The sequence below is a fragment of the Lissotriton helveticus genome, chromosome 2_1 (genome assembly GCF_964261635.1).
Source record: "Lissotriton helveticus chromosome 2_1, aLisHel1.1, whole genome shotgun sequence".
Lineage (NCBI taxonomy): Eukaryota > Metazoa > Chordata > Amphibia > Caudata > Salamandridae > Lissotriton > Lissotriton helveticus.
Genome location: NC_136059.1, coordinates 1894091082 through 1894116084, shown reverse-complemented (window position 1 = coordinate 1894116084; position 25003 = coordinate 1894091082). Strand labels below are relative to the sequence as shown.

At 44.7% G+C, this 25003-nt stretch overlaps 1 protein-coding gene across 1 annotated transcript in view; it reads right to left on the bottom strand.

The window, feature by feature from the left end:
• Nucleotides 1–559: 559 nt before the first annotated feature.
• ANKRD50 (ankyrin repeat domain 50) overlaps nucleotides 560–25003 on the bottom strand; it is a 184279-nt gene continuing 159835 nt past the window's right edge. The window contains exon 5 of the mRNA XM_078676812.1: nucleotides 560–1914. The gene's annotated coding sequence lies outside the window, so the exon portion shown is untranslated. The remainder of the gene's footprint in view (nucleotides 1915–25003) is intronic.

The window sequence follows — 25003 nt, the reverse complement described above, 5'->3', positions numbered from 1 at the left end:
AGGCAATGCATCCAGAGAGAGTGCTGTACGGTCAGCATGAGAGTAATACAACATTGGTAGGCCGCAGGGTTTCAATAACAAATTATAAACTGCAACCATTAGTCCACAAATGCGCTAAATTTCCACCTTCATCAACTTGATGAAAGAGCTAAGCAGTGGTAAACTTGAAGCTGTAATGATTGTTTTTTTAGGTTTGTGCCTCAGCTAACAAACAAAGGATATCAACTAAAGTGGAATGAAATGGAAACATAACGGTTCTAAACCTTCAGCGTCCTGCTAATACACAACTAGGATTTATAAAGAGCAAACCTCACTTTGATCAGTGCTGCACTGCTCAATGTCCCATTGTATTGGCGATACATGAGTGACAAGGCCACAGGTTACAAAGGAAAACCATAATTTGTTTAATCTTCTTAAACACAGACATGGTGATGGATGGGAAATCACAGAGCAACACTGATGCTACAGAATAGCCCTGGCTGGGCACTTGAGTCTTGAGCTGGACAAAACTGGCTTTTACTAGGTAGAAATATGGGAAATATGCTGAAATCCATCTAACATCTCCAAAATCAGTCAAGGGATTCTCGTCAAGCATGTCCTACCTGTCCTTTTTTGGACAACTGATTATGCATTACAGCTTGATGTATATCAATGTATATAAAATGGAGACGTACAATTTAGAGGTCTACATTAATATTTCATTATGAGAGTCAATTCGCACCCCAAACAAATGCTCAGAGCTTTTGTGTCCCAGTTAATTATTTATGTTTTCAACTAAACGGACAAAGATTCCATTGTATGAGTCAGGACAATATAATCTTATTAACCCCCTATTTTGACTCATGGTTGTATTTTATGAGAAGAATTGGCAGAATAATAAAGAACTGAATTTGTACTGCAACGTCTGCAAAGTTTCATACAACTTTACATTTGGAATTAACGAATTATATTGGCTGTGACTTTGTCTCCATGTTCTTGTATTATTACAGTATTTAGGGTCCTAGACAGGTGACCTATGGAGGAGGGCAGCAGGTTTGTCAAATGAGGGGAACAAACTAGGTAGTGCGGTTGAATAGTCCTTTGCTGTCTAGAGGTAGTGTCCACTGATTTAAAAGATAAAGCTTTGTGGGCAGTGGTAGAAGGATGGAAAGATGGATGATAGCACACAACATCCACACATCATCCAATGAAACTATTGCTGAATTAGCCCCTTAAAAGGATGCCTCAGAACAAATCAGCATACCTGTAGCCAGTAGTATGAAACAAAGTAAAAATGTTCAACTAAGTTCAAAAGTGTTGTGCCACAGCCCCAGAAATGCATACAGAGAAGACTTTTAGCTCCCGATTTAGATTTGCAAATCAATATAACTATACATGCTGGTATTTGCGAATATGCATAAACTAACAAGATCCAGCCAGCCACAGTATTTGCAAATATGTTAACAAATCTTTCACATCCACCAGTGACTAGTTGACATTTTTGGAGTATTAAAAAAGAGAAAAGTTAGTGATGAATTTATCACAGGTGGGAAGCACAAATGTAAATTGCCATCCCATTTACTTGAAAGATGGTTTCAATGGCAGGTGTGATGTCTTCTTCCAAATAAGAACATACATTTACAACAAACTCTTTTCTTATAGGCCACTGTGGGGCATGCATATTTTTAGGACATTTAGGATATTTTTACGTTTACCTAATTTATAATTCATAACTTTTTTGTCATTTTATTTTTTCAAAATGTAGACTCTAGGAACGCTTCAATTATAGGCACATGACAAGAATAGGCATCATAATACAACTGCAGTAATCACATTATGTCAATCTAGTTAAAACAAAAGGGTGCGTTTGTATCCAACACGATAGATGAACTCCTCCAGCCATCAACACCAATGTTTCAAATTGACTGAGTACACCTGGCAAAGAAAAAGAAGGAACATTAAGGTCAATTTGTGGATTGTACCACTTGCTTTACTTCTACGACAACACATTTGTAATCTGTAATTTTTAGTCAAATTTAAACGTATTGGGTACATAAACTTTATCGCAAATTTGTTTTAAAAAAAAGACAATATATGAGGATTAGCATTTTATTCTCTTAAAATGAATGGCAAGACAACTAAAAGCACGAAATCAACTACTAAAGCAGAGTTTTCTTTTACATGATGATTTTGAAAAAGTGGCTTTTCAACACCACATAAATTCGCTTTCCTTAAAATTTAGGCATTTTAACACAATTCGATAGTTTAGCATAGAAACCGTTGAACTACGGTGCAGCTGGTGGGTAAAAGGATACTGAGAATATTGAAACTAAAGCATAGATATTCTGACAGGGAGAAGCAAATGGCATTCACTCGGTCTTACCAGGGACACCAATCTAAACCAGCATTTGCAATGCAATAGGTCTCGCATTTGCGAAATTTTAAGCTATTGGCATTGTAAATGACAATGCTTTTTATTTATCTGTTTTCAAAACCAACACATAGATAAAAGGTTTGTAATTTACAATGCCACTAGCTAATGCAAGACCTATTGCATTGCAAGACCACTGGTGCTGCTCAGTCCTTGTGTCCTTGTATACGTGAAGGGGCGTGTGATCGTGTGCACTGATCCCTGGTGTGTGTCCTGGGAAGGCTGCCTTTACGAGCACATGGAAACATCCGGTGTGCCAGCCGGTGGACATGGAACTTACAGTAGTGCTCAGCCTGTGTGTGCATGAGTGAAGCGATGAGTGATCGTGTGCAAGGAGCCCTGGTGCAGTGTCTGTCCTGGGAGGACAATCTTCACATTTTCCACTCCATGCCAGTGTGCGCCGTATCAGCCGGCAGGGACGGGAGCTTACAACGTGGCTCGGCTAATGCTACACTGAAGACGTGTTTAAAGAAACTCTCCAGATAGACCCCCCTGTCGGTAAAGTGATTTCTCTTCTGCTACGCGTGCTCTACCACCCCTCAGTCGGGCCTCCAGCCCTGCCCCCCCTTCTCCTTCAGGACAGGGCATCTAAGCGCGTGGTGCAAGGAATTGATAATAAATGTGTGTCCAGCTGGAAAATAATGCAGCGTGCCTAGCTCAACCTTTTCTCACTTCAGAATCGCAAGGTGCTGTAAGTTGTCTGAAAGGTGACATGGCGCTATGCAATGGACTGGTAAATAATAAAGGACTCCCCAGCTAAAACCAATGCACTAAGCGCAAGTCTGCGTTCTCCACGAAAATGAGGCGCACTGAACGGCAAAATGCAGGCACTACACATATTTTAAAAGTTAGCCCTGAAGAAATGTAAAATGCGTATTTTATATTGTATGCAAATGATAGAATGCGTCCAGATTTTACCCCTTGCCGTCTCCAGACTCCCTAAGTGGTGTAAAGGAGCTATATCAAGCTACAATAAATACAATTCAATAAACCGGTCTGTTTACCATAAAGATTAGCACGAGCCCGGCGCTTTTTTCCCCCATTTAGAAACGCTATAGAGTGTATGGGCGCAACATGTCGGCACTACACAAAATACTAATGAATAACTAAATACACACAACTAAAGAAACGTGTTTCTGCTTCGCAAGCAAGATCGCGTTACATACCTAGTTTTTATCAATTGTTGCATGCTAAGCGTACTGAAGCGCCTAGAAAGGCAGCCTGTCAGTGCTACGCAAAACGGGGGGCGGGGAGGAGGGAAAAAGCATGGACAGCGGCTCCCTATGTGGTGTAAAGGAGCTATATCAAGATCCAATAAATACAATTAAACGGTTTGTTTACCAAAAAGATTAGAACGAGCCTGGTGCTTTCTTCCCCCCATTCAAAACGCTATAGAGTGTATGGGCGCAACATGTCAGCACTACACAGAATACCAATGAATACATAAATACACACACAACTAAAGAAATGTGTCTCTGCTTCGCAAGCAAGATCACGTTACGTACCTAGCTTTTTTTAACAATTGTTGCAGGCTAATCGTACTAGAGCCAATGCAATACAAAAAAAAAATGCCACGGAGTGCTAGCGGAAGTCAGGCAGCCTTCGTTGGGACGTGGGGGGGGGGGCGTAGGCGCGTGTGTCTGTGTGTGTTCGAGTGTGTGCGTGTGTCTTTCTGTGTGCGCGTGTGTCTGTTTAAGGGGGGTGCGTGAGTGTATGCAGTGTGTGTGTGCGTGTGCATGCGTGTGGCTGTGTATGTGCGCATGCGTGAGTGTGGCTGTGTGTGTGTTTGCGCACGGGAATCTGCGGCAGGAGATGGGCACGGCGCCGTGCGCGCCCACGAGGTGAAATCTGCGCTCGTGCACATCTCGTGTCCACATTCCCAGAAACGGGTGACAATAGTCGTCGAGCAGACAGCAATCAATGCTTCGCATTGATTGCACGTCTAGGCTCGACCTAAAAATAAGGTGATCGGCAATAAATGTGTGCAGAGCATAATTTCATTAAATGTGGGGCTTCATTTGATCTCTTGAATTCTGCAATTCGTCTTTGAATTACCAAGTTTATAAGAATAAATCTATATATTAAGTTACTGTATTTTTGTACCAAAGAGTGGGAAGATGGGGGAAGTGATCAAACACCTAATCTTCTTCTGCTTCCACCTGTCCTTAACTGACGATCCTAATACAAGTATTTTCCATGCAAATGGCTCCTGATTTACTGCTGCCTTTGAAAGCTTTACCCTTCAACAGAGCTCAACCATCTGCTCTTTAGTACCTATCCGAGCATGGTTCTATGAAATCAGCCCATTAGAAAAGCATTGGCAAAACCTATAGGTCTCGCGTATTCCATTTTATTCTTAGCATTTCTAGAGTGCATGGCTACCTAAAGGGCCTTCCAGCGCTAATACACCATACCAGTCTCAGTGTCCTCAACACTTTTGGTGAACAGCAAGGTCTTTAGCTGCTTTCTAAATCAGCCATCTTTCGTAATGCTACAGGCAGCGAGTTCCATAGTTTGGGAACCAAATAAATAAAAGATCATCCTCGACTCACATCTCTTTTGATCTTAGGAACTTTTAGCAGTCATAAGGCAGCGGAAAGTAAAGATCTATTTGGAATTTAAAGACATACCAAGTGTTGTAGAAGCTCGGGGCTCTTATTATGCAAAGTCCGATAGGTTATAAAAAGAGCCTTGAACGGTATCCTCTTAGAGACAAGACAACCAATGTAGAAAAGCCAATGCATTAGAAACGGAGTAGTGTTTACGTAACTTCAACAGCATCCGTGCAGCTGCATTTCGTATCACTTGAAATCTTCTGATAAAAAACTGAGAACTACCAAGGGAAAGCGAATTAACATAGTCCGATTGTTATAACACACCTCCTTGCAGCACCACTCTCTGCATAGAGCAAGGTAGTATTTCTAACATTTTCCTAAAGATCATTAATAGACCAAAGCAACTAGCGGCTAGCTTCCTAGCCTGAACCTCCAAGAAAAGAGTACTATCAATACAAATCCCCAAACTTTTTACAGCTGATTTAGGTACTGGACGGACCCCTAAAAAGTGGCAGATTGAATAGCTTCGGGCTTAGCAAGGACCCCTAAGGCACCCCACGCTTCACAGGATAGGATTTTGAATAGCTTCTGTAGGAAAGAGGCAAGACATTGCAGCCCTGCGCCTGTTAGCCAGCCTCCTCAACATCTGTAGTAGAATGGGGTGGGATACAGTATCAAAAGCTGCACGGATATTCAATAACATAACTGCGGCCGATCTACCTGGTTCAAGGATTTTTAAAAAGGATGTGAGAGATATTCATTGTTTTTTCAAAGTCTTTTAGCTATGTTGCAGAGCAGTTCTGCTGCTGTTCAGCTTGGCTAAATGTTAGGGGTGTAGAGGACAGTGGCATAGAGGGGAGTGGCACAGAGAAGGTGTGTGGAGTGGCGCAGAGCAGAGGGGCGCAGAGTAGATTGGCATAGAGGAAGTGAAATACAGGGGATTGAAGTAGCGTTGAGAAGAGTAACAAGGCACAGAGTAGAGTGGCGAAGAGTAGCATTGTGTGGAGTGCAGTAAAACGGTGTGGAGTGGAATTGAGTGAAGTGAAGGAGAGTAGAGTGGCTAACAGTGGCATGACGTACAGTGGCAGAGTGGAGTGGTATAGAGTGGAGAGGCCTAGAGTGGCGTATAGTAGAGTGGCGGGGCGTACAGCAGAGCGACACGGAGTAGAGCGGCGCCGAGTAGAGCAGCACTGAGTAGAGTAGGGCAAGGCAGAGTAGTACAGTTGTGTGTGTGCAAGTAACTAAAGCATCAAGAGATGGCAGATAGGGTAAAAGCAACATAAGGAAGATTTTACATGCATGTGTTAAAAGTGAGAGAGAACATTGCACGGACAGGAATAATACCAAAAGGCTTAAAAAATAAAAAATAATAGTGTATTGCAAAAAAGATGAGTAAGAACAAAGATGAAGAATAACTCATGTACTTGGTCCATGCTCCAGGGAGGAGATAACACAAGAAAGGAAGGTAAGCCTACAGGAGCTAAGAAATCAAAACACTGCAAAAAAGAGTGACAGTGAAAACAAAATGGTATGCTGTGAGCAGGTTGTAATCCCACAGAATTGTAAACCATACATCTTGCAGCACAGTGCATGTGCTGTGTAGGCAAGACCGAAAAAACCAAAAAGAGCACTTCTGGCAGAAAAACCATGACCTCTTAATCAAATCCATATCTATCTGAACTGACAATCTATAAGAAACATTTTCTCTGCCCAATCCTCTATTATTGTGAAAGTGTCTGCTCTGCCCCAACACCTCCAAATTATTTTTTTCAACTGCTGCATGCTTAGCAATCCACTGGTAAAAAAACATTCCCACTAGCCCGTCAAACCATAGCTGCGTCTGGCTGTCATTTAGACCATTTCACTTTCTTCACTGAGGACATCATTAAACGGCTTGCATTCATTAAATACACCTCCTCCTGTGACCGAGCACTCAAATAAACTTGTGTAAATCACTAAACCCTGTGGCCTGAAATTTCTGCCATAATATTAATCTCTTCCTGGCCTTCGTTTGTTACTATTTAGCTAAACAAGCCACAGTCATACCCTTTGCTGAAAAACCTAGTGCTGATCCCAGTGATCTAAAATAATTACTGTTCTACCCTACTCCTGGCCCAAAAAGGCAAAATTCTGAAAAACAATGTGAACTTGTAGCTACCTGTATCTCAGACTGAGTTCAGAGCAAATGTTAGCCATTATTCGAGATGGCCATACTTAATTACAGTGCAGGTGGCCATTCATTGTCGACTGTGCTGAAAGTGGCTGGACTTAACACTTCACTTTGCTAGTAACCAACGCTCCTTTCATAAACTTTTCAAGGTCGACATTCAGATTCACAGTTTTTAATAAGTTGCTCCTTCATCTGACTGGAACACAGAGAAGCATTACTTTGGTAATCGTGTGCTTTGTGACTTAATTAATAAATCAAAAGTCCATGGAAGCAGGATGTGGGTAAAGGTTGCAAGACTTTCACGTATGTTAAGTGCGCAAATGCTGAGCAGTGAAGTTTGTATTCAACTTTAAGTAACTGTATGTCTACATAGCCAGCAGGAGTCCATAAAACCTTTGTGACCTCTAATAAGTATTTCAAAATTATTTAATATATGAAAGCCACTGGCACTCACTCAGCAATCTCTATTCGATCAGACCATAGTGATGGGTAACTGTTATTTGCCAAGACGATTGTAAGACCTGACATACTTGGCGTGGTTTGGCCTAACTATTTTGCTTTCCGACTTGTTTTGCGGACTTCATTTTTGCTGGCTCTTGGATTCTGGGCACTTTACCACAGCTGACCAGTGCTAAAGTGCTTGTGCTCTGTCCCTAAAACATGGTAATACTTGTTTATCCACAATTTGCATATTTAATTTACTTATAAGTCCCTAGAAAAGTTTACTACATGTGCCAAGGGCCTCTAAATTAAATGCTACTAGTGGACCTGCAGCACTGATTGTGCCACCCAGTTCAGTAGTCCTTTAAACATGTCTCCGGCCTGCTATTACAGGCCATGGGGGTGCAGTTTTAAACTGCCATATCGACCTTGCTAGGTAGCCCACTTGTCAGGCCCAAACATTTCCTTTCAATACATAAAAGTCACCCATATGGTAGACCCTTGACAACCCCAAGAGCAGGGTGCAGTGTATTTAAGAAGTTGGACATTTACTTTTAAGTTTTACCTGACCAAGTAGTGAAAAAAATCTTAAATTAGTTTTTCACTATGGTAAGACCTATCATGCCCATAGGTTAACACCGGAATCCACCGTAGAAGTGTAATTTCCAATTGGGACAATATAGAAATTTTGCGTTAAAATTACAACTCATGCTGAAGTCGGATTTTAAATTGCAAGTCTGAAAATGCCACTTTTAGAATGTTGCGATTTTCCTACTTTAACCATTCTGTGCCTCTGCCTGTTTCGGAATACACGTTTTGGATGGGTGAAAGCTGGGCTTTGTGCATTCCTTCTAGAAAGTCACACACGAACAGGGGTGAGGTGTGACATTCCCATCCTCATGGCTCATCACCAGGCTAATTGGTCTTTCTGGGCTAAGTGGGAAGGAGGAGAGGACACTTGCACATGAATAGGGCTGTGCCTGGCCCCACAAAAAGAGCTGCATACTCCCCTGTAGCGAGTCTGTAACCAGGGCAGGAAGGGCAAGGACATTGTGCCTTTCAAAGGCCTCTGTGAAGTCTCCCCCACTTCAAAAGCATAACTAGGTATAAGTACTTGTCGCATGACACCACCAGTTCAGTACACTCCCATGAGGACACACTGCCAGGAAGAAGGACTGCTGTGCTGCTGAAAGGACTGTCACTCTGTCGGATTTTGCTGGACTCGAGCTCTGCTGTGCCTGCACTGCTGACCCTTGCAGAGTGGTGAAGACTGGACCCAACTCTATACATCCCCAGAACCAAGTGACTTCAAGGGATTGCTGACTTGCCTCCTCTTCTGAAGTCTCTGGGACTTCAAAGACTTCATTGAACTCTACTTCAGATGCTGGATTCTGCCAGCTGTAAGTCATGCCTTACCATGAGTTGCAAATCCAGTCCTGGTCCTTCCAAAGGGATTCTGCAGCAGTTTCCTTAAAAAACCCACGCAATCCCTTCAATGTTGACACGGAGCCCTTTTAGATACTCCACAGCGTCCACAGGGCGGCTCGACAATGACACAGCACCTTTATCGTAAGGGGTTTACTGATGCCACTGACTGCAAGGCTCATTGACAACGCAGTGCCTTCATCGTAAAGGGGGGTTGACGACGACGCAGGACCTGACTGCGTGACTTGGAACAGCTGTAGTTGCTCTTCGACATTGACAAACACTCAGAAAAGGTACTGTTTTCAGCGGGGCCTGCAGTTTGCCTCTCTCTTCGCACTTACCCTAGGGCTCCATACATGTGCACCCATTATATAGACTCAGTGACCGCAGATCTGTGAAAAATAAAATGTGCAGGTTGTCTGACAAAGTTAAGGCTAACATTAAGGAGGAGGTCTCCAAAATGTTAGCACAAATAAACCACAAATAAGCGACATTGGCTGCTTCGTTTATTTACCCTACATTGTCCATGAATCATTGTACATTGACGTGCGTGATAAGTTCTATCAGGAAATGCCCCTCCTCTGCCTCACATGCAGCCCTGCTGGTCGTGAGGAGAGGAAGCAATACTCAGATTAATCCAATTGAAAGTGAGTGTCTAATTCCCATAGAGTATTTCACATCACTGTTAGGACTCTATGTTCATGTCAAACTTTCACGAGTTTTCCTTGCAGGAACTCGGAATAATTGAATACTGCGTCTGAAGCGAATCTGCTTCGTGAGATTTCCTCTGTTGCAGGTACGAGTTTAATAGCTTTAAGCTTGTGCGGTTTAATTTTCTTTGAGCATTTTGTCTTGTCAAAGATAGGCATACTTTAATTATAGTTTCAAACTTCCAGATATTATCTGAAGCCGTCTGGCATTTTCATAAATCGACCCGTAAAGGACACAAGTAGGAGTAACAGTGTATCCTTGCAAGAACGCGTTAGAAGGGAAACTGGGCCACATTTAAGCAACTGTTGCAGGACTTGAGATATTAGTGTTTTTCTTTCAAATAGGATTCATTTAAAGCTCCTTCACGACCCATTGAGAACATTACCGATGGTGATCATATTTCCCATCAGGTAATTCGGTTTGTGTAAATACATTTTTTAGAAGTACGGAATTGACAGTTCGGTGGGAGCACCGACAGTAAAGCAATTAATGAAACATTTGTGTTTGCATCATTTTCTAGACCACACTAGCATCCATAATTAAGAAGCCCTGATGAGCACCCGCACTTTTCGCCTGGGACTCGAAACGCATTGGCAATCAGTTACACTGACGAATTGTGAATTAATATGCGTTCTGATTGAGGGCAATGTAATGATAATCACCCCCTGTCGTACGTAAAAGTGTGTTCCCTGTATTTAGCATTCCCTTGAGTTTGATGAGTTGGTAGCTTCAAGGGGTGCCTACTTGGCAAATTATGAAATGGTGAAAGAATATACCTGTTATTTGTGTTATGTAGTGATGTCACATTTTCAATGTTGGTTGTTTAAGATGTTTTCTGTAATTGTCAAATGCTTTATTGGTTATTGTAAATGACTCTAGAATGTCTAAGTGTTGTTTTCTTTTTCACATTCGAACTTCTTTAAAAAAAAAAATTATATATATATATACATACTCCCTCTGAGTTCTTCTTTTTGAGGTACTTCCCTGTCATGTTTCCTGCGCCTGCCTAACGACGTAGCACAGATGGCCCTGCTACATTCAAGTGTCCAGAAGCAAAGTTTGGCAACACGCTGCCTGCAGCACTTTACTCGTAGAGGAATCGATAGCTTTTGTGACCGCCAGGACACACACGGCACCATTGGGGAGACATTGGTATTGTACCGACGTGGGAGCACAGTCCGCATTGACTGCCCCTGCTCAGTGGATTCACTGCGTGTTGTCTCTGGCTGTAGTGGTACGAGGGACCAGGAACAAGCGGCCGTGGACATTCTCCGGTTTTAAGGATGCGCGCCTACCACCACCTTCCTGTATCCAGCACAAGCCTGCCGCTCAACTTACTCCTCCACGCCACCCTTCCGGATTGACTGCCACAGTGCACTCTGGGCTTTGTGGTTCATCATTTCCCACGAACTGCTTAGGGTGAGCCGACTGCTTTAAGGGGGAGGAGACTCACGTGCTGGAAGGTATTTTACGCAGGAAGGAGACTATTGGGGGAGGACATGCCACAGTGTTTGGGCGCCGAGGAAGGCTTATCGAGCCGAAATGCATTCGCCGCCACTGTTTACCTGTGCATTAAACAAGCTGTTTGCCCTGAACTCCCTCTGGCCTCTGAGTTCTTCTTTTTGAGGTACTTCCCCGTATATATATATATATATATATATATATATATATATATATATATATATATATATATATATATATATATATATATATATATTGTAGCTCTTGCTTGATCCGAAGTACTAGGAATCACTCGAACTACATCAAAGGCTCCAAGCAACAGCCTTTATTCAAAAGGTATGGAAAACATGCTTCGGCAGGATCCTTTTAGCAGTCACACGCCAGCCTGACGCGTTTCGATAATTCTCCTCAGAGGCTTGTGGCGGATGAAGTGCACTGCCTCACTTCCCGTTTTTCTCCTCTCATGGCGCACACCTGTTTTGGTACTGCGCTGCGGATTATGGGAATTGTAGTGCCGGTTAAAGGTGCAATGTTCTGCTGGCTTCGTTTCAAGGCCCTGGATGGGCCCCCGCCTCCGATGTTTTCCTAAATCCTGTGTGATGTAGCTCCGAAATTGGGCTGGCAGGATGACAGTCCACACGGCTCCCAAGTTACCAGGATGGTGCATTCCTGACGGCTCGGCTGCCGTTTTAACATTGTAGCTCTTGCTTGATCCGAAGTACTAGGAATCACTCGAACTACATCAAAGGCTCCAAGCAACAGCCTTTATTCAAAAGGTATGGAAAACATGCTTCGGCAGGATCCTTTTAGCAGTCACACGCCAGCCTGACGCGTTTCGATAATTCTCCTCAGAGGCTTGTGGCGGATGAAGTGCACTGCCTCACTTCCCGTTTTTCTCCTCTCATGGCGCACACCTGTTTTGGTACTGCGCTGCGGATTATGGGAATTGTAGTGCCGGTTAAAGGTGCAATGTTCTGCTGGCTTCGTTTCAAGGCCCTGGATGGGCCCCCGCCTCCGATGTTTTCCTAAATCCTGTGTGATGTAGCTCCGAAATTGGGCTGGCAGGATGACAGTCCACACGGCTCCCAAGTTACCAGGATGGTGCATTCCTGACGGCTCGGCTGCCGTTTTAACATTGTAGCTCTTGCTTGATCCGAAGTACTAGGAATCACTCGAACTACATCAAAGGCTCCAAGCAACAGCCTTTATTCAAAAGGTATGGAAAACATGCTTCGGCAGGATCCTTTTAGCAGTCACACGCCAGCCTGACGCGTTTCGATAATTCTCCTCAGAGGCTTGTGGCGGATGAAGTGCACTGCCTCACTTCCCGTTTTTCTCCTCTCATGGCGCACACCTGTTTTGGTACTGCGCTGCGGATTATGGGAATTGTAGTGCCGGTTAAAGGTGCAATGTTCTGCTGGCTTCGTTTCAAGGCCCTGGATGGGCCCCCGCCTCCGATGTTTTCCTAAATCCTGTGTGATGTAGCTCCGAAATTGGGCTGGCAGGATGACAGTCCACACGGCTCCCAAGTTACCAGGATGGTGCATTCCTGACGGCTCGGCTGCCGTTTTAACATTGTAGCTCTTGCTTGATCCGAAGTACTAGGAATCACTCGAACTACATCAAAGGCTCCAAGCAACAGCCTTTATTCAAAAGGTATGGAAAACATGCTTCGGCAGGATCCTTTTAGCAGTCACACGCCAGCCTGACGCGTTTCGATAATTCTCCTCAGAGGCTTGTGGCGGATGAAGTGCACTGCCTCACTTCCCGTTTTTCTCCTCTCATGGCGCACACCTGTTTTGGTACTGCGCTGCGGATTATGGGAATTGTAGTGCCGGTTAAAGGTGCAATGTTCTGCTGGCTTCGTTTCAAGGCCCTGGATGGGCCCCCGCCTCCGATGTTTTCCTAAATCCTGTGTGATGTAGCTCCGAAATTGGGCTGGCAGGATGACAGTCCACACGGCTCCCAAGTTACCAGGATGGTGCATTCCTGACGGCTCGGCTGCCGTTTTAACATTGTAGCTCTTGCTTGATCCGAAGTACTAGGAATCACTCGAACTACATCAAAGGCTCCAAGCAACAGCCTTTATTCAAAAGGTATGGAAAACATGCTTCGGCAGGATCCTTTTAGCAGTCACACGCCAGCCTGACGCGTTTCGATAATTCTCCTCAGAGGCTTGTGGCGGATGAAGTGCACTGCCTCACTTCCCGTTTTTCTCCTCTCATGGCGCACACCTGTTTTGGTACTGCGCTGCGGATTATGGGAATTGTAGTGCCGGTTAAAGGTGCAATGTTCTGCTGGCTTCGTTTCAAGGCCCTGGATGGGCCCCCGCCTCCGATGTTTTCCTAAATCCTGTGTGATGTAGCTCCGAAATTGGGCTGGCAGGATGACAGTCCACACGGCTCCCAAGTTACCAGGATGGTGCATTCCTGACGGCTCGGCTGCCGTTTTAACATTGTAGCTCTTGCTTGATCCGAAGTACTAGGAATCACTCGAACTACATCAAAGGCTCCAAGCAACAGCCTTTATTCAAAAGGTATGGAAAACATGCTTCGGCAGGATCCTTTTAGCAGTCACACGCCAGCCTGACGCGTTTCGATAATTCTCCTCAGAGGCTTGTGGCGGATGAAGTGCACTGCCTCACTTCCCGTTTTTCTCCTCTCATGGCGCACACCTGTTTTGGTACTGCGCTGCGGATTATGGGAATTGTAGTGCCGGTTAAAGGTGCAATGTTCTGCTGGCTTCGTTTCAAGGCCTGATGTAGTTCGAGTGATTCCTAGTACTTCGGATCAAGCAAGAGCTACAATGTTAAAACGGCAGCCGAGCCGTCAGGAATGCACCATCCTGGTAACTTGGGAGCCGTGTGGACTGTCATCCTGCCAGCCCAATTTCGGAGCTACATCACACAGGATTTAGGAAAACATCGGAGGCGGGGGCCCATCCAGGGCCTTGAAACGAAGCCAGCAGAACATTGCACCTTTAACCGGCACTACAATTCCCATAATCCGCAGCGCAGTACCAAAACAGGTGTGCGCCATGAGAGGAGAAAAACGGGAAGTGAGGCAGTGCACTTCATCCGCCACAAGCCTCTGAGGAGAATTATCGAAACGCGTCAGGCTGGCGTGTGACTGCTAAAAGGATCCTGCCGAAGCATGTTTTCCATACCTTTTGAATAAAGGCTGTTGCTTGGAGCCTTTGATGTAGTTCGAGTGATTCCTAGTACTTCGGATCAAGCAAGAGCTACAATGTTAAAACGGCAGCCGAGCCATCAGGAATGCACCATCCTGGTAACTTGGGAGCCGTGTGGACTGTCATCCTGCCAGCCCAATTTCGGAGCTACATCACACAGGATTTAGGAAAACATCGGAGGCGGGGGCCCATCCAGGGCCTTGAAACGAAGCCAGCAGAACATTGCACCTTTAACCGGCACTACAATTCCCATAATCCGCAGCGCAGTACCAAAACAGGTGTGCGCCATGAGAGGAGAAAAACGGGAAGTGAGGCAGTGCACTTCATCCGCCACAAGCCTCTGAGGAGAATTATCGAAACGCGTCAGGCTGGCGTGTGACTGCTAAAAGGATCCTGCCGAAGCATGTTTTCCATACCTTTTGAATAAAGGCTGTTGCTTGGAGCCTTTGATGTAGTTCGAGTGATTCCTAGTACTTCGGATCAAGCAAGAGCTACAATGTTAAAACGGCAGCCGAGCCGTCAGGAATGCACCATCCTGGTAACTTGGGAGCCGTGTGGACTGTCATCCTGCCAGCCCAATTTCGGAGCTACATCACACAGGATTTAGGAAAACATCGGAGGCGGGGGCCCATCCAGGGCCTTGAAACGAAGCCAGCAGAACATTGCACCTTTAACCGGCACTACAATTCCCATAATCCGCAGCGCAGTACCAAAACAGGTGTGCGCCATGAGAGGAGAAAAACGGGAAGTGAGGCAGTGCACTTCATCCGCCACAAGCCTCTGAGGAGAATTATCGAAACGCGTCAGGCTGGCGTGTGACTGCTAAAAGGATCCTGCCGAAGCATGTTTTCCATACCTTTTGAATAAAGGCTGTTGCTTGGAGCCTTTGATGTAGTTCGAGTGATTCCTAGTACTTCGGATCAAGCAAGAGCTACAATGTTAAAACGGCAGCCGAGCCGTCAGGAATGCACCATCCTGGTAACTTGGGAGCCGTGTGGACTGTCATCCTGCCAGCCCAATTTCGGAGCTACATCACACAGGATTTAGGAAAACATCGGAGGCGGGGGCCCATCCAGGGCCTTGAAACGAAGCCAGCAGAACATTGCACCTTTAACCGGCACTACAATTCCCATAATCCGCAGCGCAGTACCAAAACAGGTGTGCGCCATGAGAGGAGAAAAACGGGAAGTGAGGCAGTGCACTTCATCCGCCACAAGCCTCTGAGGAGAATTATCGAAACGCGTCAGGCTGGCGTGTGACTGCTAAAAGGATCCTGCCGAAGCATGTTTTCCATACCTTTTGAATAAAGGCTGTTGCTTGGAGCCTTTGATGTAGTTCGAGTGATTCCTAGTACTTCGGATCAAGCAAGAGCTACAATGTTAAAACGGCAGCCGAGCCGTCAGGAATGCACCATCCTGGTAACTTGGGAGCCGTGTGGACTGTCATCCTGCCAGCCCAATTTCGGAGCTACATCACACAGGATTTAGGAAAACATCGGAGGCGGGGGCCCATCCAGGGCCTTGAAACGAAGCCAGCAGAACATTGCACCTTTAACCGGCACTACAATTCCCATAATCCGCAGCGCAGTACCAAAACAGGTGTGCGCCATGAGAGGAGAAAAACGGGAAGTGAGGCAGTGCACTTCATCCGCCACAAGCCTCTGAGGAGAATTATCGAAACGCGTCAGGCTGGCGTGTGACTGCTAAAAGGATCCTGCCGAAGCATGTTTTCCATACCTTTTGAATAAAGGCTGTTGCTTGGAGCCTTTGATGTAGTTCGAGTGATTCCTAGTACTTCGGATCAAGCAAGAGCTACAATGTTAAAACGGCAGCCGAGCCGTCAGGAATGCACCATCCTGGTAACTTGGGAGCCGTGTGGACTGTCATCCTGCCAGCCCAATTTCGGAGCTACATCACACAGGATTTAGGAAAACATCGGAGGCGGGGGCCCATCCAGGGCCTTGAAACGAAGCCAGCAGAACATTGCACCTTTAACCGGCACTACAATTCCCATAATCCGCAGCGCAGTACCAAAACAGGTGTGCGCCATGAGAGGAGAAAAACGGGAAGTGAGGCAGTGCACTTCATCCGCCACAAGCCTCTGAGGAGAATTATCGAAACGCGTCAGGCTGGCGTGTGACTGCTAAAAGGATCCTGCCGAAGCATGTTTTCCATACCTTTTGAATAAAGGCTGTTGCTTGGAGCCTTTGATGTAGTTCGAGTGATTCCTAGTACTTCGGATCAAGCAAGAGCTACAATGTTAAAACGGCAGCCGAGCCGTCAGGAATGGACCATCCTGGTAACTTGGGAGCCGTGTGGACTGTCATCCTGCCAGCCCAATTTCGGAGCTACATCACACAGGATTTAGGAAAACATCGGAGGCGGGGGCCCATCCAGGGCCTTGAAACGAAGCCAGCAGAACATTGCACCTTTAACCGGCACTACAATTCCCATAATCCGCAGCGCAGTACCAAAACAGGTGTGCGCCATGAGAGGAGAAAAACGGGAAGTGAGGCAGTGCACTTCATCCGCCACAAGCCTCTGAGGAGAATTATCGAAACGCGTCAGGCTGGCGTGTGACTGCTAAAAGGATCCTGCCGAAGCATGTTTTCCATACCTTTTGAATAAAGGCTGTTGCTTGGAGCCTTTGATGTAGTTCGAGTGATTCCTAGTACTTCGGATCAAGCAAGAGCTACAATGTTAAAACGGCAGCCGAGCCGTCAGGAATGCACCATCCTGGTAACTTGGGAGCCGTGTGGACTGTCATCCTGCCAGCCCAATTTCGGAGCTACATCACACAGGATTTAGGAAAACATCGGAGGCGGGGGCCCATCCAGGGCCTTGAAACGAAGCCAGCAGAACATTGCACCTTTAACCGGCACTACAATTCCCATAATCCGCAGCGCAGTACCAAAACAGGTGTGCGCCATGAGAGGAGAAAAACGGGAAGTGAGGCAGTGCACTTCATCCGCCACAAGCCTCTGAGGAGAATTATCGAAACGCGTCAGGCTGGCGTGTGACTGCTAAAAGGATCCTGCCGAAGCATGTTTTCCATACCTTTTGAATAAAGGCTGTTGCTTGGAGCCTTTGATGTAGTTCGAGTGATTCCTAGTACTTCGGATCAAGCAAGAGCTACAATGTTAAAACGGCAGCCGAGCCGTCAGGAATGCACCATCCTGGTAACTTGGGAGCCGTGTGGACTGTCATCCTGCCAGCCCAATTTCGGAGCTACATCACACAGGATTTAGGAAAACATCGGAGGCGGGGGCCCATCCAGGGCCTTGAAACGAAGCCAGCAGAACATTGCACCTTTAACCGGCACTACAATTCCCATAATCCGCAGCGCAGTACCAAAACAGGTGTGCGCCATGAGAGGAGAAAAACGGGAAGTGAGGCAGTGCACTTCATCCGCCACAAGCCTCTGAGGAGAATTATCGAAACGCGTCAGGCTGGCGTGTGACTGCTAAAAGGATCCTGCCGAAGCATGTTTTCCATACCTTTTGAATAAAGGCTGTTGCTTGGAGCCTTTGATGTAGTTCGAGTGATTCCTAGTACTTCGGATCAAGCAAGAGCTACAATGTTAAAACGGCAGCCGAGCCGTCAGGAATGCACCATCCTGGTAACTTGGGAGCCGTGTGGACTGTCATCCTGCCAGCCCAATTTCGGAGCTACATCACACAGGATTTAGGAAAACATCGGAGGCGGGGGCCCATCCAGGGCCTTGAAACGAAGCCAGCAGAACATTGCACCTTTAACCGGCACTACAATTCCCATAATCCGCAGCGCAGTACCAAAACAGGTGTGCGCCATGAGAGGAGAAAAACGGGAAGTGAGGCAGTGCACTTCATCCGCCACAAGCCTCTGAGGAGAATTATCGAAACGCGTCAGGCTGGCGTGTGACTGCTAAAAGGATCCTGCCGAAGCATGTTTTCCATACCTTTTGAATAAAGGCTGTTGCTTGGAGCCTTTGATGTAGTTCGAGTGATTCCTAGTACTTCGGATCAAGCAAGAGCTACAATATATATATATATATATATATATATATATATATATATATATATATATATATATATATATATATATATATATATAACCTGATCACACTACAGGAATACGTTTGATCTTTAGCTTTAAAATTGAAAAAGGTATCAGGTTTCCCCCTTTTTTCTCAACTTTTAGAAAGTTGGCATTTTCTTACTTTCACCATTTTGTGCCTCTGCCTGTCTGGGGTGGGTGACAGCCGAGCACTGCACATTCCTTCTAGCATTCACACACAAAGGGAGGTGGAGTTTGACATTCGCATCGTGATGACCAATCATCAGACCTATGGGTCTTCCTGGTCTAGGTGGAAGGAGTTGACACTTGTACTTGAATAGGTCTGTGCCTGTCCCCACACACAGAGTTGCATACCCCCCTGTAGTGAGTTTGGAGCCAGGGAAGTAAGGGCATGGACCTGGTGTATTCCAAAGGCCTCTTTGAAGTTTCCACCACTTCAAAAGCACAACTGGGTATAAGTACTGAACCCCTACACCTCCAACTCATTAAACACTGGACCCGAGGACACACTGCCAGGAAGGACTGCTGTGCTGCTGAAAGGACTGTTACTCTGCTGCATTTGCTGGACTCCTGCTCTGCTGTGAATGCCCTGCTGCCCCTTACCTGGTGGTGAGAAGGACTGCACCGGACTTTATACATCACCACAATCAAGTGACTTCAAGGGTTTGCTGGTTTGCCGCCTTTTCAGAAGTCTCAGGGACAAAGACTTCATTCATCTATGCGTCAGCTGCTGGACTCTGCGAGCTGTGAGACCTGCCCTGGAAAGAGCTGTCAATCCAGTCCTGGGCCTTCAAAAGGGTTTCTGCATCTGTTTCCTACAAAAACCCACGTATCGCCTGCTTCATGCTGGTTGAAAACAACGCATTTGCCTTCGATGTCGACGCAGGACTGCTTTGGAGACTCCATAGCGTAGACACTAGAGTTGCTCGACAATACGCAGCACCTTCATTGTATGGGGTTCGATGACGACGCAGGACCAAACCGCAAGGCTGGACGAGACCGTGTCTTCATCGTGACAAGGGACAAGGGATCCGACTAGAACGCTCGTCGACGGCACAGTGCCTTCATCTTAAAGGGTTTGATGAGGGGCTCGACTGAGTGACTTGAAACGGACAGAGTTCATTGCAGTTGGATTAACTTTTCAGATTTGACCCGGTCCAGTGCGTCCTCAAGTAACTGCTAAGCAATATTGACTTAAGCACTAAAATTCAACATTTTCTTCAAAAATTCATAACTTTGGTCCTACTTATTAGATTGTTGCTGTTTTGGTCTTCTTTTGTTCAATTAAACTCTATTTTTCTACCCTGGTATGGATTCTTTTTGTGAGGTGTTATCACTGTTTTACTGTATTAAGTGTTGCACAAATACTTTACACATTGCCACCTAAGTTAAGACTGACTGCTCTGTGCCAAGCTACCATAGGGTGACCACAGGTTAATTTAGGGGGTGTGTCTGACGTACATTGACAGAGTGGTGGCCCCTACTTGGACTGGGTGAATACCTTTGCCAACAAGAGGCCCCATTTCTAACAATTACATTAATATACATATTTATAATCCCATTTAAATAAATAAAAGAAAATGTTTCATTTAATTCTCACCTCAACGCTTGTCGATTATCATATATTTTCTTAATCTTAGCACAAAAAAGGCGGTGTTATGAAAACAAAATTTGTACATCAAAAGTACACACAATCCCTGCTTAGAAAATAAAACATTTCCCGCAGATTAACCTAAACAGGACTATAAAAGAAGTTGACCAATTATTAGCCAGGTGGAAAAATCTCCCTTTGACAATTTATGGCAGGGTCAACCTAGTCAAAATGGTTATTCTTCCTAAACTAACATATTTCTTTAATGTAATTCCCCTTACCTTTCCAAAATCAGACATCAGTAAAATCCAGAGTAAGATCTCGAGCTTCATCTGGGCTCAAAAAGGGGCCAGACTGGCCTGGAAGAACCTTAGGCGTAGGCTCTTCCAGATATTAAGTGGAATTGTTTTGCCATTCAATTAAAAAATGTCCGGATGATGCTCTCGAAACCAGATGAGTCAACTTGGGGCAGACTCTTAGCAGAGATGATAAGGCAGGGTGGAGGAGAAGGTTACATATATAAATTCGGAGCACCTAGGTACTTCAAAAAAGTCATTTTGAAAGTACTGAAGGTTGCCCTTAGTTTGTGGTATAAGGTCAGAACTAGATGGGGGATAGGGTATTACTCAGTATGCTCCAAACTGGCACTCCCCTGGGACAACGGAAAGCCTCAAGGATAGCCTGGCACTCCCAATCAAAAGAGCAGGTATCACCATCTGGTAAGATTTGGTATCTTTGGAGGGGGTACACCCATTGGAGGTTCTAGGAGATAGAATTGGAGGGGGCTTCGCTAGATTTAAATATATGCAGTTTGTTTCCTGGTTTGCTGCAGAGAAGAGGGAACGCAAAGAGTATGGGAGGTTCAAAATTTCTTCAAAGATATACAACTTAAACGTAAGGAGATCTCAAAATGGTACAAGATGTTTTTAGAGGCAGAGGATAAAGAACTCCACCCACCACATTTTATATGGAATCAGACCCCTTTGAATGTGCCACTGAAGATCTTTATGAACCCTCTCTGAAGCGGTTATACAAGTATATTAAGCCAGCAAATCTCAAGAAGAACCACTTTTCTTTTATTAATCGGTTATACTACACCCCAGCCAGGATAGCAAAGTTTGCTCCTCTCCCCAACCCCAAATGCCCAAGATGTGACCTTATACATGCCAATGACCTACACATATTTTATGAATGTTTCATGACTCTTTGCCTTCTGGACGGGTATTGAGGAAGCCTTATGTGGTATTTTTGGAGAGAAAATCATTCTAAATATGACTATAGTATTTGGAGATGACGGCACACTGAACAAGAAGTTGAGACATACACATAGAGGCTTATTGTTGTACCTTGTTTTAATAGCTCGAAGGGAAATATGTTTGAAGTAGAGAGACCCTTTGCCGCCCAAGCCCCAGGATTAGGTTAAAGCTGCCTTCAATATGGCTAGACTGAACCAGGGAAGTGACAATGACAACTGTTCGAATATCTGGCAGGCCTTCATAGTATGGGGTAGAGGCCTGGGCTTTGTGTAACACCTCCTGGTCCTATGATTTCACCATGCCACCAACAAAGGGGAAGGTCTGGTTCTGGGTACTAGACCAAAGCGAATGCAGCAGCTGCGGGGCACACAGGTTGGAAGGGCGGCTATCCAAGAATTGCAGAGGCTTACTTTGTGAGAGGAGGACCCAAAAAAAAAGAAATAAAAAATAAACATTCAAACTTCAGAATAGTTGGGGTTGTCAGTTTTGGACATGCAGTCATTTTAATACTCGATTTCAGTTTGAAAGAGGAAGCCTGAGTCAAGGAGAGAGTTGGGTTACACTACATCATTCCTCTTGCATTTCTTCATTTATGTTGAAGTCTGCACCTTAAAACAGTCTTAAATATTTATTTATGGAGGTTTACACAGTGCTAACATGTTGCTTGATAGACACTTCAGAACACTATGGTGAAGGAAAGTCAAGGTAACTTATATTCTAGTAGAGGATCAAAGTAGCAGGCTTCGTAGTACAGGATGAACAGCAGAAGGATAAACCAGTACACCTACAGGAGTAACACGAAAAAATAGATTGAGGGACTAACTCTACATGGGCATCAAAGAATGGAAGACCTTGAAGGAGCTTGGCACTGGGCCCTTTGAAAGGCTAGTCCTAAGAAAACATATGTGGAGGGGTGTATGTAAGTGTCTCTAAAAGGAAGGTTTCCTGAACTGGAGGCACTTGTGGCCTCTTGCTGAAGGATAACAATTGTTGCAGACCTCTGGACCCATCAACTTTATGGATCTGCCACTGTATGTATTTATGCATTTATATGGCATTTCTATAACTATAACCTAGCCAAAAGGCAGCAGAGCGCTCTACATGTCAGAGACAAGCATATAGTCAGCAAGTAAGAGAAGTGGAAGCTGGGTTGTGGAGAGTTGATGCATTGTGATGTAGTGAGTCTTCAACTCATTGCTAATGTGTAGCAGAATTGGGGAAGTCCTGGTGGATACATTGATGTTGCTCCACATCATGGATGTACAGATAAAACAAAAACTTAAGTCAGATGTGTTCAAATCTTTAGGTTTTAGGTGGATGATCCTGTGATGTATTTAATCAAGATCCGAATGGAATGGTGAGTATTGGTTTTGAGGGTCTATTGGGCTGCTCATGTGTAGTGCCTTTTGCAGGATATACAGTGACTAGATTTTGATCTCCTGATGTACAGAAAGTTGGTGAAAAAACTTCAAGACAGACCAGATGGGTTCACATTTTCTGAGATTAATGCTCATTCTTGCTGCCTGATTTTGTATTTGAAGTTTCTGGATTTGAGATGTTAGGAGAATGTCACTGAATGCCAGTGTAATAACATAACCTTCAAAGGATTATTGCTGCTGTCCGTTTAACAAGAGGTGAAGAGTGAAGGAGAATACAGATTATCTGAAAGTTGAATACTGGAAGTTGGATGGACATTTCATTGTTGAAAATGATTGCCAAATTTTTCATTCTTGTCAGGGATGGGGCTTACCCCAAAGCCACACGTCAAATGAATGGAAAAGAGGGTTTTGGTGTCAGGTCTGTTGACAAAGAGGACCTCTACTATACTTTCAATGAGCTAAAGAAGCTTTCCTCCTCCCAGGAGATCTGTATAGCAAGAAATTATCAATATTACTTTTTCAGATGTGACGGTCTTATCCAAGAAATATTCGGAAGTTGTCTGCATACATCTGGAACTGAAGATAATGGCGCGCAATATACTGAGCTAGAGGGTGCATATAAACAATGAATAAAAGATTGAGGTACCCAGCTTTGGAATGATTTCCAGATGAATTCAAATGAACTGATCTGGATTTCTGGTATTTTGTGGACAGGAATAAGCAGGTACAGTCCAAAGAATCTCCTAACATTCCTACCTGAACGATTCCTATCCCTAACCATTTAAATGGAGCGGATGGTCTACAGTGTGGTATAAAACAAAAACTTCTAGGACAATCAGTGCTGCTGGTTGCTTTGTGACTAGAACTGAGAGAATGTCTTTGCGGCTATTTATTAGCATCGATTCAGTGATCCTTCCGGGTCTAAATCCTTAGCCGGATTCCAATAAAGTAGCAGCTGCACCTTTTAATTTTATGGTTTTCTTTAAGTCAGTAAATGCAGACATATGCACATCTCCTCAAGTGCAGCCTTTCTACAAGAACTTTCAGTCATTTAAAACACAATTTGCTAAGTAAAATAAAACGCAGTATCAAATACTAACCTTTAAGAATAGTTAATGTTGGTCAGATTATCAGTGTGGTAAAGTTGCCTAGCTACCTTGACTAATGGCTGGTCTGCAGGAAGAGTAATACAGCAGAGGTTTCACTATGGGAAATATATCTACTCTACCTTGGTTTACAGAATGCTTAAATAGTATTAATTTGTACAATGTAGTGACTGAAGGGGGGGTGAGAGAGGAGTATTTATCCTACTTCTGTGGTCAAGGAGAGAAGGCAAAGCTAACTAAAGTGGCGCCCTCTTTAAATATGTAAACACTTGTTCAGGCCTGGGTAAGTGTATCTAACCGTTCTACTACATTTGTCTTGAGCAAGGAGTCTCGTGCCAGATTTATTTGAACTGGTCTTACTGACTTTATTACTTTCAGTACAAGCCATTGTTACCTTGGTGACCAGCATCAACAGACATGGGGAATGGTGAGTTTTTCTTAAAGGAGTGGGGTCGCCTACTCTATAAAAGTGTATGAGCGGACAGCCTTACACCATCCACAGGGCAGAACAGAAGGAGTATGTGCAGAATGACATATCCAACCTGGACAAAGTCAGCCTCTCTGAAGGACAGCCACAATCTTAGGATTCATTCACACACGACCCAACTGAACCCAGTTGTTCACCTAATACAAGTGAATACCTCAAACATATATGAAGGCAAAGGACCCAGATATGGGGACTGGATGGAGTATTTATGGGGTATCTTATGCACAGAGGTACAAGTAGTCTTGTGTCTCTCAAATATAAATTTGCTGTCATCATCATCCGTCCTTATCTAGCACAGCTGAAAGGATAGTAGCCAACCTTTGTAGAATTGGGGTGACCTCCAATTATTAGAGGCCATCTCGGATAATGCGGAGCATTTACAAATCAGAAGCACCCTCAGTAGGCTTCCACGACTATGGAGTTTAATGGATGAATAAAACCTAGCTAGTCTGAAAAATAAAAGACAGGGCCAAGTGACAGAGCTTTTCACCACAGGCAGAGACTCTGTACAAATGTTTTACAGCAGCAATACAATTGAAGTGTGCAATAAACAAACTAGGAATGGCAAAATCAATCAGTCTCTTGGGTTTGCCAATATGTTTTAGCCATGTTGTACACCAGCGTAGCTGCTGTTCAGCATGGCTAAACGTTGGTGGAGTAAAGGCGAGTGGAGTGTCATAAAGTAGAGTGGATTGTTATGGAGTCGCGTAGAGAGTCTTGGAGTGGTGTAGAGTATAATTGCGTGGTGTGGAGTATCATGGAATGGT